We start from the raw sequence: 19,500 nt of genomic DNA on the forward strand, positions 1-19,500 counted from the left end.
GTTGTCTTTTCTGAAAACAAAGTATCCCAAACTCGTGAGTTTAGTAGCTCTAGTGTTAAAATGAATAGAAGTAAAGAGTGAAGACGAATAGCAATAATAAGAAATAAATAATATTTTTCACAGATTTCTAGAAAGAATTACTTTCAAACCACAGTGCTATTGGTAATGCGCTGGAGCACTGTCGTTTCGTTGAAAAGAGGAAAGCTTACCGCGCGAAGCTTCTCCTTGTTGCGAAGCAAGAAGCTTAAACCGTCTCAAGCCCGGGAAAGCTTCGGCTAAAGAGGAAGAAAACATCTGGCTGGTTGGTAATTTTGATATTTTGTAAATATCGTGATTACTGAAGCGTTTTTCGCGTGACTAGTCCCAACCTCTACTTACACGTAATTGATCGAGACTTTTCGCTGTTGAAGTCTTTTTATGGATTACGTGTCGAGCGTACCGATGACTCGATTCGAACTGATATCCTCCACTAGCAGTGGATAGAGCCAACTCACGAAGAAATATACGCGGGTTCGATAGCCTGTTCGATATTCAATATATAATTTAATAACGTAGCTGTATATAGGTCAAACGTTCTTTCTCTAACCTCTTTGCTTCTCCGCCCTTGCATTCCCTGACTTTCGTGTATCACGTATCTTGTCCTAATGTCGGAGGCCGTGTGTGCTCGATAAGCCGAATATTCCACGGTGTATTTGTCGAGGATGGTAAGAGAAGAATTTGATCGAACGATTTGAATCCCAGCCGTGTTAACTTCTTTGTGTGTGCCAGGGATTAATGAAAGGATGGCTGTTCGGATCACGATCTGTGTCATTGTGTCCATGATGATGGATTTGTGGTCTATTTGTGCTGCGTTTCGAGATTTTTTCTCGCTTCTTCTGTATTGTGGAATGTTGCTCTTGACTACAATTCTTGCAAATTCTTCAAGTTTCTGAACATTCAATTTGTTTAATTTTCAAACTTTGTAATTTTGAAACTTTACATTTTTATTGACCTTCCTCCAAATCTTCAATCGTGTTCTATCAGCAAAGCGTCTCTGTTATTTCCGGTCATACATCGTTGTACGTTGTTCGTTATCGCTTAGTTCGTATATCGTTTGTTTGCTATAACTCTTTAACAATGCTTCCGGCGACATATATTTGTATGACTTTTTTTTATTTTGACCTATGGGATATACCGATAGCGTTTGGCGGAAAGAAACTGAGACAGCCTGTATAAACGCATACGTAGGTACTACAAAAGTCTCTTTCTTTTTCTCTGGTTTTCTTTCATTGTTTACCATACTTGCTTGAACTCTACTTTAAACTCCTCTGTCAGAGCATGCTGACCGCCCCCAGGATACTCGAATCTTTACACGTACTAGCACAAATACGAACATCTGCACAAAAACCCTTCGCTGCCCTTTAGCCATGTTTGACTCACATACGCAACTCACGGATCTTTGCTTTTCAAACATCACAGTCATTTTAAATAGCATAAGGTCTTTGACTTCTATGATACAATGTTTGAGTACATACCTTGAAATCTTTGTTGTCTACACCACAGAGAAGAAAGAAAAATGACGAAATATAACGCAATAGCTTTGAAAGACACGCTTTCGCTTTGAAAAGAAATATTGTAATACAGGTAATAATTTATTATAAAATTTAGCAAAAAATATCAATTTATAGGAATAATATACGATTAATTATAACGATTCAATCGCAGAAAATGAAAACGTTTCTCATAACAGCGAATTCTTTCCATAGAATGATCTTAACTTCACATTTGCCTGATATATCATAAACTTATATTACTATCACGATTAAACTACGGAGTTTCATGCGTTTCTGAAAAATTTAAATACATTAAATGCATATAATATGTAAAAATATGTAAAGCATCCTAAGTACAGTACTCGTTATAATATTTACTGCGTAAAACAAATTTCTGGTTAGATTCCACTTGAATTTGCATAAGTATCCGTAGTGTAATCACAACATATGCACTCCTTTACTTTCTTGAGAAATATGCTCAATCATGATGTATTTATACGTCTCATCTATGCGATGACTTCCATTTTATTTTCATTGATCTTCCTCCAGTTCTACCTATGTAGAAAATTAATGTATGGTATTTTCGTACTAATTCCTTGTCATTGCAGTACTAATTAAAATCTCTTCAATCATCTCCACTCGTATAAAATTTGTCTGGCCAAACACGTTTGCATGGCACTATGTGGTTTACTCGTTCCACTTTGAATTCAAAATTTCCAAGTCGCAGCGAGACTGTTTAAAAATCGATCGACCGGCATGAATGAAAACGCGGTTGAATCGTGAGGTCGTCGGTGCAAGGCAAATAGAAATGAACGTCGAAATTTCAGGCACCGTGAATGCAGTTCAGGAGCGTGGCGTTGTTTTTACTGGGTAAACGACGACGAACGACATCCACGGTTTCATTTAGCGGATGCGCAAACACCGATCCGCTGCCAATAAACACGGCCGGCTCTTGGTGGCTGGCCACTTATGTATTCAAAGCCTGTTCGAATTCCGCGATGCTTTCAATCCGGCTTGTTCGCAGCTTTGGAATGCTATCTGCTCGCGTTCCGTCGAGAATCCGTCTATCACCAAGTGTGCCATGGATAGATTATGTTAAGCACTTTGTTACATTCTCGACTAAAAAGTCTTGAAACACCTCTTGCTTCCAAATCTAACTAATTGAAACCATCATTTCAATGTGATTGCAGTTAAATTACGAGCGTTGCGTATACGTAAAAAGATGACAAATGTGATATCGTTTGAATCTTCATGTACACTGCAATTAATTTGTTTCATTATGAAACGACACAGAAATTAAACCAACTGACGAACCTGCTCAACATCTTCACTCAGCTCGCACCGTCGTGTCGCGTCGTCAGTTCTCATACCTACAATAATAAACGCGCCGATAAAAAAGAAACAAAGAAACAGCGCAGTGTCGATCGTATAGTCGGTCAGCGTTCCACAAGCTTGTTCGACGAATCGTGTCACCATACATATCTCAACAACAGCTTAGAACGTTGAAATTCGCCCGTGTAAATTTCAAATGCTAGATCGTCTAAGAAGTTTGATTTTTAATTGGAGACAAGTTCGATCGCGCACTTAAAGCAGATGCGCGAGCAGTAATTAAAGTTCGACTCGCGACGTAGAACGATGGTCGCGCAGCTGACGGAAGCGTAGAGCGAAGGAAAGAGATTAAGAGGGATGAAAGGTGCGCGTCTTAATTTTAGCACGCGCAAGTGCGAATCGAGTGCTCATTGCTTTTAATGAATTCACCGATCGTGGAAAACGCAAACGCCTCGACAGATCTGAATCTAGGTCCCTAAGCTTTTGACGCTCGACGAACCGTATCGGCTTCTTCAGTGCCGAACGCGTTTCACGCTTTTTCGCCCCGGCCCATTTAAGCAAAAGCGAGACCCGTTGAGAAGACACGCGATGGAAATTGCCTCGCGATATTTAACTTTTAATAATTTTTAACCTGGAATCCGGAAACGCCTTCAATCTGAATCTCTTCTTGGAGGATTTATGAAGCGGTTATTAAATTTGTAGGGTGGTTGCGTCCGCTGTCTTTAGAATGAATCGGTGTTTAGAATGAAAAAGGTGGCTATCCCTTTTAATAAGACAGTTTGCGTATAATTGCTGTTTAAATTCAAATAAATTGACTGAACTGAATGAGGATTTAGTTATAAATGCTTTGTCATCTTTTTTTGTAACTTTGCTACGTCTCATTGTTTCCTTTTTTATTGTGAATAATTTTCTAATATCTCGTAATAACTACTTTAAACTATATACATTATTTCGAAATGTCAGATTTGTGTAATTTCTGATTTCCATAAATACTTTATCAATCGATAGTTCGGTTTCTTCTTATAACCATCGGTGGTTTTCTAGAAAAATTGCTTCTTCATATCTTTCCTTTTCTAAGTGAAGGATGAAGAATCATAAAGTAAAAAATTCTACGCGAATAATAGTAATTTATCTTTCTTGGTATAATTCCCTCCTTTAAATCTGACCTCTTGAAATTTTCATTCACGCTTATTCATATAACCCGCGTCATGTTACTGTAAAATTTCCACGAGTTGACGCGAGCCGTCACAACGTTATAACATTTAACGAAGTTATAAGTTTGAAAATCTCGTACTTCTAGATTACGTAGTTTTAATCATTTCAGAGTTTGACACAATTGGTCGGTAAGTTCGATTACTGAAAAAAAATGCCCGTGGAAGCTGAGAAAAAATTACAAAAACATCTTCTCACACGTAATCGTTCTTATTCCGTTTGTACCATTGATTTAATAATACGTGATATTACAGAGTTATGAAAAAATTCTTAATTAAAAATTAAAGAAGAAATTCCATATTGTGACCTAATTTTGTTATTAAAATTGTACAATGGAGAACCTCGGTATACGAATATTAATAAATCCTCGTAACACATTCAAATTCACCAGTGAAACAATCGATTGGCTGATAAACCTTTGCGCAAACCTGATTAAGCCTTTGCGATTGAGCAATAGCGTCACGCAACAACAATTTTGTTGGAAATTGGTCGACTATATTCGTTACCAGCAATTTATGATACATTTCCACTTTCCTATCCATTGTTTCTGAATAGCTCTGGTATTTGGTAAATTAATTCGTATAATACTATTGCAGTAGCTTCCGTATAAATCCTAATATACATATGTAGATGGTGTCCTCATACATTGATTCATAAAGACTTTATGTACAGCAGTTTGAAAGGACCTTGATGAAAATTGCAAAAAAGAATTCTAATGGCAATAATAGAAGTAATGAACAATGAAGAAAAGAGGAATAACGGTTCCATTGAAAGGGAAGAAAGAAACGATTTCTACAAATGAAAATATAAAACATAATCCCAATATTTCGTTAAATTTCCGCCATTAAGTCCACCAACTGCTGTATAAAAATTTCTTTTGCATTTTTACTAACTACAGAGATGTACGAACGTAACGTAGATATTTCTAATATTCGTGTATCGAATACTTTGATATGACGGACTACAAATCGAGCAAGAAGAAAGTCGATAGAGAGAAAAAGAGTGAGTTCACGGCAGCAAACTAATCGAATGAAGCTCGCATATTTCGCTTCTATGGGAAATTCCTTTTACCATTCTCGTGGAGATACACCGCAGATTTATTCGTTTCAACGGAGAAAAAAGTTCGGTGCGCCCGTGAAGCTGGACCGATGATTTTTCATCTCGAAAGCGGTTTCGTGTAACGTTCTCTCGGTTCTCGGGAGAACAGCTCGTTTCCGAGCGAGTCGTTGCCCTCTCGCGGTCGGCTGCCACTCGCAGCGAGTGCTTTTCATCTTCGCGGACGCAAACAAACCGCGGGAACCACCGCGTTATTAATCTCTGGATTATCAAGTAGGCCGCTCGAACGTCCGACTCTGAGAATATTTTGACCAAATTTTGCGAGATTCTGCGGCGGTTCTATGCTCGGTACGGATAAATCCGCTGCGATTTGATGAAAAATACTACCATCACCTACTAATTACTTTTTCAAAGCGAAACTTGTTGATCCTACGTGACGACGGAGAAGTTTCCGCGCAATAATAGGTAGAGGCGATGAGTGAAATCTTTAGATTCAAACTTTTTCCATCTTTAGACGAAAAATTCTCTGATAATTAGCTCAACCTAAATTGATTAACCAAAGGATAATAAGGATTTGATAATCCAAAGGATAATATTAATAATATCCTATATGCAAATATATGTAGTTGGTACACAAACCTTGGATCAGAGTACTTGGTACACGAGTCCCGTTATTGATTAGTGGATTTATTAAGCGCATTTCACTCATGTTGATTCAAACGAAAATCACGTGTGCGAGAACGGTAGTATTTATACGATATGAAGATATAGTATTAATGAAGATTAACGAGATAATGGTGCCATTTGAATGCCAATTAATTGATTAATTAAATCTGCCTGTTAGAAACTTCATTCATTAGAGAGAGATGTACATACCTATATATGCATATGCACATGTAATCATACTCTTGTGGACATAATAATAGCCATGACTAACCCCTTATAGAAAGGTGCATTACGTACATTTCATACATTTTTGCTCTTTGATTTATTTCTCGTAAATATCGTGCATATAAAAACTTAGAATACAAAACCGCGGATATTTATATAAATTCATGTTTTTTTATCTTTTATGTAATTGAAAAACTGAAACTTAGAAAATTGTTTTATCTGTCAAACATTATAACTTCATATATCTTCATATATCAACTGTATTCTTTGCATTTTTGAACTTTCAAATTTCGAATCTCTGGAAATGCGATGTCACTAAAAAATCTAAGGTTTCCTTTCCACTTGCACATCTACTATCAAACAAAGGCGCTTTTGTCGCACCTAAATCGTAGCTGGTTAAATCTCAGTGGCCGTAACGACCCAATTTCGCGATTCCGGCCCTGTCGATCCATTGTTCTCGCCCGTTTCGTGGCTTCTTCGCGCGGTGAGTTTAACCGTCTCTCGCTCATCTCGTGGAAAATTGTGGCTGCTCTGCTCGGAGTCGCAGTGATTATTGTAAACGCGGCTTCAACGAGAGAAACTAGGTCGAACGAAAGAGTCGCATCATCGATGGGATTGGCGGACGACATGGCCGTGGCGCCGCAATGGGAGCTCTGCGTAGATTTCTGTGTCTGGGGGCCAGACTTAATTACGGGAGGCGGCCTGTACAATAACCAGACGAGCTCTCCGATCGCAAATATCGCATGGCCACCCGCGATTATTAATGCACAATGAAATATGCGTTCATTAGTGAACGTTTTGGAATTGAGTCGCGCGTTCTTCCGGTTAATATCATTTTCGAGCGTGGCGCGCGGTAGGGTTGAACCTCTGCATGTTTCGGACGCTTTTGGTATCGGGTAAATGGGGGATTATGGTAACTGGAATAGTCGAATACTAGGAATTTCGCTACGATAATTTGATTCCAGGTGGCTGAAAGAAAATGCAGTGGTGAACAGAAACATTGGCAAGTGTTATATTTTCTTATAATATCTCACGTAAATCTGTAAAATTTACGGTTCCTCGATCAATCTTTTGATGATGATAAATGGTAGTTTTATTGAATGGATAAATGGAATTGAACATTTTAGGTAAAATCCAATATTTGACCTATCGACATTAGATAAACTGTATACATTTTTCTCTTTCGTGATGTGCAAAAAGTTAGATCTGACTTGGTGTGAGAGAAAACCAAGATTGTTACTTTGTTTGGAATGGAAAGAGCTACGAAAAAGGTACGATATTTTCACGGGGTTTTTTCCGAGGAAATAAACACTGATAAGTAACCCGCAGGTATAACGATGTCGTTGTAACCCTCGCAGCGCGCCATTTCTCTCGTTCCTTAGGTCATCTATAGGAAACTCGGTCTGAGGATTTAACTTTTGGGGTGGACTTAATTCATATACATTACGATTTTTTCGAGCAATGGTTGCTTTCTTCCCTCGTCTTTTTTTAGTAGTAATCGTAAGCTTAAATATGAAATATCTTCTCATCGTTTCTTAGTTTGTATTTTTGTCACGCGTTGGTTAACTTTTGTTAGACACTTTTATTTACACTTTATTCCTCGGGATGTAGAATTTTTTGCTTTAATAGCTTCATTTTTTATTCATGATATATAAGTAACGAAATGTTTCGTTATTTTCATGAAAGCTCTTTGGCCTCGTTTATAATGTAGTAGTTTTAATAACAGCTTCTATATAGCTACATTTACGATACAAAATTAAATAGATATTATCTTCGAAATACATGCATACAAAATGGAATTTTTATACAGTTACAAAATATAGACCCTTCCGCCATTATGCACATGAAGCGTTATTACTTTTTAAAAAGAGCTATATTCTCACGGAATTGACTTCCACGGTTCATAAAATCCCCATCTATTGCCAACAAAATTAATATCAGTGTTATTAAATAAAGTATTAAAATACGAATGGATTTGAGGATGCATTTGAATGGATATGGAGATATCTTCCCTTCGACAAATTTATTCCAAACTTAATGTCAATAAAATGATAAATATGATGTTAATAAAATGAATAAAATATGAACAAATTCCAAATATCTAATTCACGCATTGTATATTAATTTCATCCACGTACATTATCAATCCTATATCATCTAAACCTCTGCGATCTCTTCGTAAACGCGTTCTAATCAGGGATGATCGTCAATTTCATCGTTTTAGCATCGATGGCTTGGTTCTTTTTCAACGCGACAAAGGACCTTTTGAATTTTAATATTATTACAGGTATCCGACGGGTAATTGCGTTCATGCTGGCCGCATATTATAACGACGTGCATTATTAACCTGCGTGCAGCCGGTTGATAAACGCGTAATGGCAGTTATTTGTTATGCGGAGAATATGTCCGCGGCAGGATGCAGCCCGCAAACATATCCGCACTGCCGGAACCCGGCGCGGTCACCCGTTAATAAGTGTGCATTTCGACTTTTGGCGCCACGTGATCCGCTTCGTGAAAACGCGCCCAAATGGCTGATAACAAGCCCCTGCTTCCATTTAATGCCTGACCAGTTCGTGAATTAATTCAATTAGCTTCCGATTTTATGCCGAGACACGTGAATTATAGAACGAAAAATAGAAGTTTGATGTGATTATAAAATTATAGCGTGATATGATAACATGGTACATTAGATATGAAAATATATTTAACAATAATATTATTATAGAACAGTAATAAAATGGCTAGAAAATAAAAACAGTGAAAATTATTCAATTTGACGAGTTAAGTCTAATAGTTATAGCTAGTAAGATATAGATATATTTTGTATATCGATAAGAAGTACTAATTTCTTTAATTTCCTCTTACGATATGCGTTAACTCTGACGTTTCGCTCTGTGGCTGTCAAAATCTTGTAACAGTATATTAATTGCCAATTTTCTCAAAAGTCGATTCTCCGATAACTCTTTCAACTTTTCGACAATTCCTGTAAAAGGAAAGCAAATTTCAGTATTTCACCATAATCTATGTTATCTTCAAGTATTATAAGTGAAAATGGATCTTTATTTCCTTTAGTATCATCATTATTTTACATAGCATTATTTTGATATCAAGTACTAACGTAGTTGCGTTATGCTGAAACCATTGATTCTTCCTTCAAACTCACAGGATATCGTTCTTTTTCGTTTACTAGGACATCTAGAGAATTTTTGGAGCGTGTGATTGAATTCTACCGTGGTTAAACGAAAAGCATTCGCAGCTGTACGGACATGCAAAATTATTCGGGCATGTTGGTCCCTATGAGAATGTTTGTTTATGTTTTCTTGAGCGTATTTACCCACCTGTACGCGGCCTCTGTTAATGATGATACTTTGTGAGTGCACGTAAACATCCCGCGCAATGAACGTTTATTTTCTTAGCGTGCTGGAACCTGGAACTGTGTCTTTCATCACTTGAAACACTACCATCGTTTTTCTAAGTGCATAAAAATGACACTTCTCTCTGGTTAACGATTCATTTCTAGGATTTAACTGGTCGAATTAATTATTCGAGAAAGATTAGATTAGATTTTCACGGTTTCATAGTTTTATATTAAATTACAGAGTTTCGGTCTCTAATTTACAAAATATAGCGCTCAGGCATAGCAGGTCTGATGCTTCCAAGGTATACTACGAATATTCGAAAGATGTGCATTGTTTTAACGAACGTGCGAATCTGGACAACGAACTTGTGAGTATTGCGTGCGAACGTGGTCCGCGAACCTGGCTTTAAAATGTATTTTCACGTTAGTTCGAGATTTCATATTTGTTTGGAAGTAGTCAGATTTGTAGAGATAATGAAATTTATTAATGTGACGGGATTATAAGATATTAATTAATACGAACATTTGCATATAACACTTGTTTATTGCGAAAATATGGTATAAATTATTAAAGCTCGAGTTTGTATTAGCTGCGCTGTCGTATTTCCAAAACCATCAGTCATCTTCATGCAAATTTAATTACTTTTAAATAATCTGTAGTTAAATATGCAAATAATTTGATAAGTGACCGGAGAATATAATCATTTGCCATATAATATATATATAGAATTGTAGATAAAATTGTATAACTCAAAGAACAAAATAACTTTAATAAAATATGCAATGAAGTAGCTTACAACTAGAGTTAAAATTATATAATTTAAAAGATGAAGCGAAATAGATCTATTTTTAAAAATTAATCCTATATAAGGATATAGCTGATCTCTATTCTTTTAGTTGTTCAGATTCTATCGAGTATGACGTTATGCGAGATAAATTCCACAGCAGACAGAAAAATGTGATCGAAGGTTTTCTATCTATCTACGATAACTATCTTAGTATTGGGATCAGGGTGGGAGAACATACAGTCCAGGTGTCTCAATTTATAAAACACACGACCAAGAAACAAAAGGTTCCGGGTTCATAGATCGAGTAATTCGAATAAGCTTCGAATATTGCGAGGGAAGGTTAAATTTAACCTCAATTTTGTTTGAAAGGCTTAAGGTCGGAGTCTTCGAAGCGAAATATGTCAAACAAGAAAGAGAGAAAGCCTGTGTATATAGGCTGTTACTTAAAGTAATTGTTTTAGTATGCAGGAAGAAGGGTTTTATATGTACAAAAATTTGATGAAATTCCTTTCTGTTAAAAGGCTTTCCGAGGTAATTGAAATTTTTGCATCCTTCTACTTAGGTATATCAGGTCTCTTCTTTTATAACTCTCTTTACTTTCTTCAATTTTATGTAGATAGAGGTGTATAAGTGCACGAGTAAATATGTTAACAGAGAAGCTGAAGTGAAGGAAGTGAAACAAGGGATGAGAATTTGTATTGTTGATTAAATTATTCCTTCGTTAGAATCTTGCTTAAATACGAAATTAAAAGGATACGGGAAAAAATTAATTTTAAACGAATAGATAGATTTCATTTTTAGAAAATTATTCACGATATTTTAAAAAAAAGAAACAATTCCCAGAAAGATAAAATATTAAATGCAAAAAGTAAAATAGTGATGAATTAACGTATATGATACTTCTTCATTAACATACAATGTTGTCTAGTTTGTATAGGTATGGATTACATATACATTGTATGCATTATTTGCAATTTCTTTAACTTGCTTACTGATATTATTACGACGAACAAGAGAATATTTATTTGATGAAGAGAGGTCATGCAACGAAAGTATCCTCGCAATTGTTTCCAACATGCACGATCAGTAACAATCAGGTTAGCAACTTCTGCTAACCTTCGCTCCAAGAACGTTCCTTATTTCCAAAATACAAATTTCTCTCAATAGCATCCGAAATGGTTCAGGCTGGGATTGTTCATCGGAAATAAACGTGTCAGGTCCCCGGACACGAACTACTGAAAATACCTCACGCTTGGATTTCTTGCCAGACAAAGAAAGGTACGAAAAAAAGAAGAAGAAGAACGCGAACGAACCGGTACAAAACATTGTCAAATAAAGGCGAGACGTCTCCAAGCATCTCGCGAGCCATTTTATTAATGAAAACGGAATGCCCCATTTTACTTCGACGTGTTCGCGACATCGTTCGACATGGATGATGATGGCCCCTACTCGTTCGGACCATTATTCGTTATACGCCTCACGAAACTGGTACAATGAACACACAGGCGCTGAATCCATCCGGTCTTGATGAAGATGTGCGGCCAATCTCAGCCAAATTGCATTGATAAAGCTTACACGACAGATGTCAGTTGAAATTGCGTGAGGAATGCGGCTATTCGATCGACGGCCGAGATACACCTCCACCGATTCCTCTGACCTCGCATATGCTCTGTCTGAGATCAGTATCGCGCACGGGCCTATTGAGACCCGAAGACATAGCTCGACTTGACAGAGTTACTCTAGGATAAGGTTCCTTTTTTGCGAAACGGGGATAATCGATTGGTCAATTCTTGCCTTTTAACTGCCTCTTAGGTTATCTCGCAAGCAATTTAATTTTTGTGAGAGCTGGGTTTAAAATAATGAAAGTTGTTACTATGGGAATTTTATAAAATTGAAATGGGAGAAAGTAAAGAATTACACAAAGGAAGGGAAATTGATTATTGATCAATAAACTAGAAACAACGTATTAAATGCTATTGTACGTAGAAAGATAGCTTCAGTGTTTTACAATGTAAAATTGAGCGTATAAAGTGCTAATTTCAGGAACAGGCAAGATAAACATTCTGAAGTAAATCTTCATGATCAGTTACAGTTTCAATGTAAATTTTACTCCTTAATTAACATGTATACTATCCACTCTGCATATTCGAAGTGATCCATAGCTTCAGTTATCCATTGAACTACCCGGCTTTATCTTTAATGGTGAATTACATTTCTTTTTTTTATCATTCCCTTCTCTTAATAATTACTTATGATACAAACCTACACAGGCTTACGAAAGTATTTGAACATTTACCATAGAAGACTTTTATGGATATATTATCATATAATGAAATTTAACTTATCTGATAAAGTTTTTTAATATTTCGTATAATACACATAACATGTTCATAAAAGATTTCTGCACACATTCAAATATTTTCGTGAACCTGAGTATACGCAGTAGGATAATTTGCAACTGTTCCACGAATTTTCATGGTAGAAATTCAGCTGGCATTGTTTTAAGACGATTATACAAGATCGATGCGTCTGGTTCCGGCCAAGCGGTCGATCCAGGGACTCATCAGCCCCTTAATAACTTCCTTTAAACGCGCCACTTTTGAGAGAGGCTGACCTTATCGTCGAACGAACGAAATTCCAGGGATCTCACCTACAAAGGATCTTGTTTCCCCAACCCCATAGTGGTCTAAATTTAAATGGGTTCACGGGAACGTTGTCATTCGAGAGTGTATTTCGATGGAAACTGTTACACGCAATCGATCGGATAGAAGACGAGCTTTTCGACGAGAGAAAAGATTAACGCGTGCATCGAACGATCCGAGCAGGAAATTTCATTGAGCAGTTCGTTTCAAAGAGGCGACTGTTTCGCGGAAAAGACCGTGTTTCATGGAAATTATTTCCCTCTGTTTGTCGAAACCTTTGTGAAACACGGGCGACAAATTATATAGGTATTGTACGATGAAATGAAACGATTCTTTTGGGCATTAAGCGAAATTCATTTCCGAGAACTGAAAGCTGCGGGTCTTTTACCAAACCTTCGATAATTTTGGCTTTCTACTGCTCGGAATACATAACTCGTCGTACGAATTATTCATGAAAAAATTGTACTATAAGGAAGAAACGACAGTGTAGTCGTAAGAAGTTCCTTTGCTTTTGTTTTGTTTTAATATTTGTTGTAACTAACATTCTTCTTCTGGAATAATTTGAGGAATTGAGAATGTCTGCGAACATTTGAACGTATTTGATCAGTAGTCGATCGAAACTCGAATTCTTACCACAATGCCAAGTCGAGATATTGGTTGCTTTGCAAGTAGAGTAATTGGACATTTACAATTAGAAACTTGAGCTTTTAAGTTCCTAACTGTAGTTTGATTGTTATATGCAATTGACTAAAAAGTGTTATTGGATTTGCGATACTTTGTATTGTATATTTAAATATGGAAAGACTAAATTACTAAACTCTATCATTATTATCGGACCTAATAAATTTTAGATATGCCAGAATTTGCTCATCTACTTAAATTAATTTGTTATACGAAAGTACACAAACACTCAATCGTATTATAATTTAATTTCAATTCCTATGCAATCGATAATCAATTCTAAATTAAATTCTAATTAAATTTACAAATTTATCAGGTGTATATACTTAACTATATATATGCTGAAACTATACTATAGAAACAGTAGAAACTTTATTATTAAAACTTCTAGTTAAATTTTTATTTCTTCAACATTTTACACTTTCGTATTTTTATTTTCTTGTAATTCTATGATCAGTACCTTCTTTGTTCCTCTCTTTTTGTTAAAAAGATGAACGAAATTCTCACGAAAGTCGCTGGAGAGTGGCGTAGTGCTTGTAAGACACGATGTTCAGTCTTTCGAGGAAACACAATGGCCAACATTCGATGCGTGTCATCCGTACAACGAGGGGGATAATGTAAAGGGCATATTTAACACAAAAGCTGCACGCTACGTAGCTACCTTGGATGTTACGAGAATCAGCGTGTAGACGTGTGTAGAACCGTGAACAATGTGCGAGGTAAACAATGAGTTGGACCGTAAAAAAGCGCGGATATTTAACAGCGACGTGGATATACGTGTCACTGGTTACTTGAAAATCGATACCTGTCCAACTATTTTTCTATGTTTTTCCTTTTCACCTCTTAACCTAAATACCGCCGAGAAACTGTCATAGAAAATGTAAACATTCCACGCTGCTCAAAGAACAAGCTACATAATTAGTTAGCCAAGGGCTTTTTATTTTATAATAAATAGATACATCGTTTATCGGTACTAAGAATTGTGGATATTATAATAAAATACACAAACTGCTTTGTTGGTTATCCAACATTATAGGGAAAACAAATTGTATAGTGTGATAAAATTCTTTGATATTATATTGAAATTTTATTTAACCCTTAAAAGTTATCATGAAAGAAAATCACGTTCTCGCTATTAGGACTGAAATTTTACTATGATAGATTTTTTATAAAGTCAAATGAATAGAATGAAATATTTTATTATTATTCTGTTCATCCTCAACGAAGAAATCCATATAAATGATTTTTTATTTTTTGTACAAACAAAACTTTTAATTGATTAAAGTTTTTTACTCTAATTTAAAGATCACAGAAAACCCGAGTCTCGTGCCAGGATCAGTGTTTTTCTACAATATCGAATTCAATTTTATATTACACAAACCCGATACGTTTAAGCCAATTGTTACGCTTCTTTCCTCGATCGTCAAACGAACGACAAAATCCGCCTGTTATCTCCTCATTTCTTTACTTTCCCCGATTTAAATGGAGGTTTTAATTGGTCCGCTGTTAACGCTACACTCGTTATACCGGGAATCGATCTGGCGTCGAATATTTCGGCCGGGCACAATGGTGTTCGCGAATTACACAAGCTCGCACGTCGCTCGCGAATTCAGAAGAGAACGGTGGATCAAGCTTTCATCGAGATTATTTGTAACGCTCCAGTCGACCAGCATTGTATGAAAAAATAATCCCTACTGCTCGAACAATAGAAACGTGCTGCCCTTCACAGAGGAATCTTCAAAACAGGATATTCTTTTTTGTTTTTCAGATCAAAACGTTATTCTTTTGTTCTCAGTTTAAAACAATTCCAAACGCGTTATTTTTCGTTTCTTTTCTTTTTCCTTTTCGAAGTATTTTTAGAATATTTTCGTGTGTGTGAATAAGCGTGCAAGAAATTATTGGCGCATTTAATGATGCCGAGGGACTGAAGTAAATTTATCAGGTCGCAAACTCGAATATGTCACATCAAGCAACAGTGAACGTTGGGAATCAATAAAACATAGCCGTCTAACTAATGACTTTGATATTTACTCAAATATATATAATTTTCAGGTGAACTCGTTCATGCAGTGCACCATTCCCCTTTCCTCCGAATATCATTGTTCAAGTATATTTTTAGCCCTCGGTTAAATGTTCTCTGCCCGACTCCTGTTCTATATCAGGGCGTTTAATTCGTGTAAAACTTGCACTCACGCACTCGTTTTAAATGCACGTGAAACATGAAAGCATCTTTTGTAGAATATTTAATTCGTTTCGTAGATTAGTTATTTAATCACGCGTTCCTGTATTACGTGATTTTTGGTCGTAGTAAAATAAGCTTTTGTAATTAATATTATTCGTTTCGCTATAAATGTAAATTGTTTTGAGTTTTAATTGTTTTGGATGGCTTAGTTTGAATTAACTTTACGTGAAATCTATCTAGTACACAACATTGAAATATTATCTTTTTCCACGCGTCGCACGTGAACGAACATCAAAGCTATTCAAAAGTCGAAATATGGCGGAAATTTGAAGACTGATCAGCAACGATGCAATGTAGCGAGCGTGGCCATCATGTTGATTTATTGACGGAAATACAACAGTGACAAGAAAACAACAGAAAACAGAAATCCAAGAGGCACGCGAGGAAAGAAGAGGAAAATGGAGTATTTTTTCAAAGATTTAACCAGAGACGAGTATTTGCTATTGCAGTGAAGAATTTTCAACATTCGGCGTGCGTGCAGCTGGCAAATGGAAGATTCTAGGTGGAATCTTACTTATGAAGTTGGATGCTTCCAGAAGTGACGCCACTTGGTAGAAGTCGTTCTACTTTCTTTCATTGGTTCGTCTCGATTTTTTCAAATAGCGTGCACGAACGTTGGTTTCTTTCAAGTTCACAAAGAAAACGTTGTCCGAGGAAAGCCATTTGCACCTCTGAAATGTTTAATTTAAAACTGTTTTCGTTTGTGTTCCTTATATAGTTTGGATAAACAATTGAGGAGCATTCTAAAAAGAGTCCGTAAGATAAAATAGTAAATTGAGCAAAACCAATTCTACTTTTTTTATACTAGCTACATTTGAATTTAGAATCATAATAGTTTCTAAAGAATGTTGTTTTTTCATATTTAGAAAATAAATAAAAATTTCATGATACTTCAACTATTCGACTAATAAAATAAGCTTACAGATACTTTCTTCAGACCCTTTATAATAACGTATAGTAATTCATATCATTTAAGACCTCTCTAAAGAACTTGCAAAGCCTTTGAAACCCATACAAAGTATCTCCAATCGAAACGTGTTTAATTCCTTCAGAAACACCATGGAAATAGATTTATTTTAGTGAGTCGATTGATTATCCCTGCACGAAAGGCTATAGCCAAACCAAAATATAGTTCGTTCTCGGGTGGCATTAGGACAAATTAGAAGCGTGCCTGGCTCGTGGAATCAATTGTTGGCCGCAATTCCCAGCAGCCAGGCCTGGCCTCTGGTCTGTGTTAGATGTAACGATCGAAACCCGGTGGCTTCGAATCCCTTCGGTCGATCGTACGGACTGCTTAATTGCTCCTCGTCCTACTCGTTGTAATTGGAATCGAAACGCGGACACAGTTAGGTGTGAAAGAAACCGCTGACGAACTGTCGCTGGACGCTCCTTTGTTTCCATTTTCGTTGTCCGATGAAAACAATCTATTCGTGTACGTGAGACGAAAACCAACACCACGGGGCTTGGATTCTTCGAGGTTGTTTCGGTACGAAAGTATTGGCGGATGTGGAGGCGGCCACGAAACGCTTAATTGCGTTTCTTATGGTGTTTTTATCGAACGAAAGGGTTAGGGTTGAAGGATATGGGAAAATAAGTGTATCTTGGTTTCAGGAGAAATCCTGATAAATGACAGAAGAGTGAGTTAGATTAGTAACTATAATAGTTTCACCCTGAGAATCTTTTCTTTTTTTGTTACGGTTAGATTTAAATTGACGAAACTGGGTAAGATGATTAATTATAATACGGAAGAATCTAAGTATAAATTATTTGTGATCTTGGCGAAATATACATAAACTTGCACTAAGTATCTTGTAGCTTCTATGTATATTTTCGGACTTGTTTCAAACTTTATCAATATAATTATGCTAGTCAAGACTAATAACGTCAACGAAACTTCAAGATGTTACGTATTATACGCGCGATGTGTAAAGGGTGTCTACTTTCCTGAATTTCTATGCTTATACTTCATTGTACCAGTTAAGGGTCGAAGATCCTCTCCCTAAATTCTTTCAATCACCTTCACCCATAAGCCTGGTAGACATCGTCGATCGCGAATTTTCATATCTTACCAATTCGTCTCTGGCTATCTCGATCGAACATTCCTTTGATCATCGGCGAAAGGGAGAGGCGGATTGTTCTGGGAGCGTAGCCAGTGGCGGGAAATCGGATTCCGTTGCATCATCGATATCGGGTGGCCGCGTTGCGCACGAAGACCCGTTTCTCTCGAATTTGGCGGCGCAGGGCATGTGGAGAATTCAGCTCGGCTGGTGGCCTCGTTAGGAAGCGGGCAGAGCCCGCGCGCGTCATCGGACGGGCGCGAGCGTGTTTCAACCCCTGCACGCGACTCCGGCCGCAAATTTTCACGGGCTATGAGCTTGGAAATCGACTCGCGGCCGCAATTACCGGACAAACCTGATATAAACGCCGTTTCCGCCACGATGGAATCGGGACCGACGTGAGTCTCGCGGCCTGGTTTAATCGCTTTATCCTTCACCCGTTACAATTGACACGCTGTTCTAGTTTAGGCTTTAAACATTTCGCATGCGTTAATTCTAGTCGAAGATTCCAAGATCTGCTTGTCACGTTGACTTCGGTGCGTAGATTGTGGAATTTGAGTGTCAGATCTCGTAACTTAACTTGTCTTAATTTATTTCGTGAAGTTAAGAGCCGAAGATGTATCCTTTTTTTATTACATAAGACTATATTGTTACCAGGAATAATTACATCGTGGAATTGCCAAATGAGACAGTTCTATATACATCGTTTTTCATCCACAATCTCGACCTCTATTTTCTCACCCTCTTTCGATAAATTCGTCGTTGCAATGAATGCTTCGTAACCTCTACAAACGTCATTCGCTTTAATTCGAGTTTCATGTATACAATTCGAACAGTCGTATCTTACGGTAGTTAAAACTTTACTCTGAAAACTCGACCCTGATGTATTATTGTTACTGGAACTTTCAATAACGTGTGTTACTAGAATAGTCGAATTGAGTGTACTAGGATAGAATGAACATTTGTCAGAAAATGAAGTCGATCAATTTGATTTTAAATAGCTCATTTAAATATGCTACTTTTTTGCGTACATAGAGTTACACGTATAAAATATTTCGCTTTTAATACTAAAGGCGGAATCCAATCGCTTGAGCTTGTAAATCGAAAGAAGAAAATCAGAAGGAACTGTGACTAATTAGAAGATAAATCGAACGGATTTTTCGCGTACAATTTTCCACGTTTTACTGGAACGTACGATACTTCTGCCAATCCAGAGTCGTTGGAGGATAAATTGAACAGGCACCGTGAGAGGCCACGAAATCAATTGTCAGCCACAATTTCCTGCTGGAAACTCCGTTAAACGATTAAGACCCGAGAAGATACGATTCAGGGAACATCGCGGTTACATCGTATCCCTTCGATCGCTTGTAAGGACACCTTAATTGCTCGCTAGTGTCCTCCCGCGCGATTGCAACCCAACTTTACTGCTCTACGTAACGCCACATGATCGTAAACGTTAAACCGTACGTTCCATTCTATTCCTCCTTTGTTCAAAAAATTATCTTTCTGGCAGTTATTTCTCAATTTTGGTTCAACTAATTATTAAAAATGAAGTAGTTATCAGGCATGGTATACATGCATGATAGACATACAGAACTTGAAAACTGATTATAATGGATTTTTACGTCATTCTTCTGGTCAATATCGAATTTTTCACGAATGTAACATTTATTTCATCGTTTACATCGAATTCTATAATTTTAGTCGTTCCA

The 19,500-nt window shown here is 36.9% G+C and overlaps 1 protein-coding gene across 22 annotated transcripts in view; it reads left to right on the forward strand.

Annotated features, from left to right (window-relative positions):
* LOC122568291 (neurobeachin) overlaps positions 1-19,500 on the forward strand; it is a 417,885-nt gene that overhangs the window by 191,407 nt on the left and 206,978 nt on the right. Inside the window, exon 1 of one of the 22 annotated variants that reach the window (XM_043727886.1) lies at positions 7,005-7,023. The exons of the other annotated variants lie outside the window; for them this stretch is intronic. The gene's annotated coding sequence lies outside the window, so the exon portion shown is untranslated. Of the gene's footprint in view, positions 1-7,004; positions 7,024-19,500 lie in introns of those variants that run through there. 22 annotated transcript variants of the gene reach the window in all.

Source organism: Bombus pyrosoma, linkage group LG6 (genome assembly GCF_014825855.1).
Source record: "Bombus pyrosoma isolate SC7728 linkage group LG6, ASM1482585v1, whole genome shotgun sequence".
NCBI classification, from domain to species: domain Eukaryota; kingdom Metazoa; phylum Arthropoda; class Insecta; order Hymenoptera; family Apidae; genus Bombus; species Bombus pyrosoma.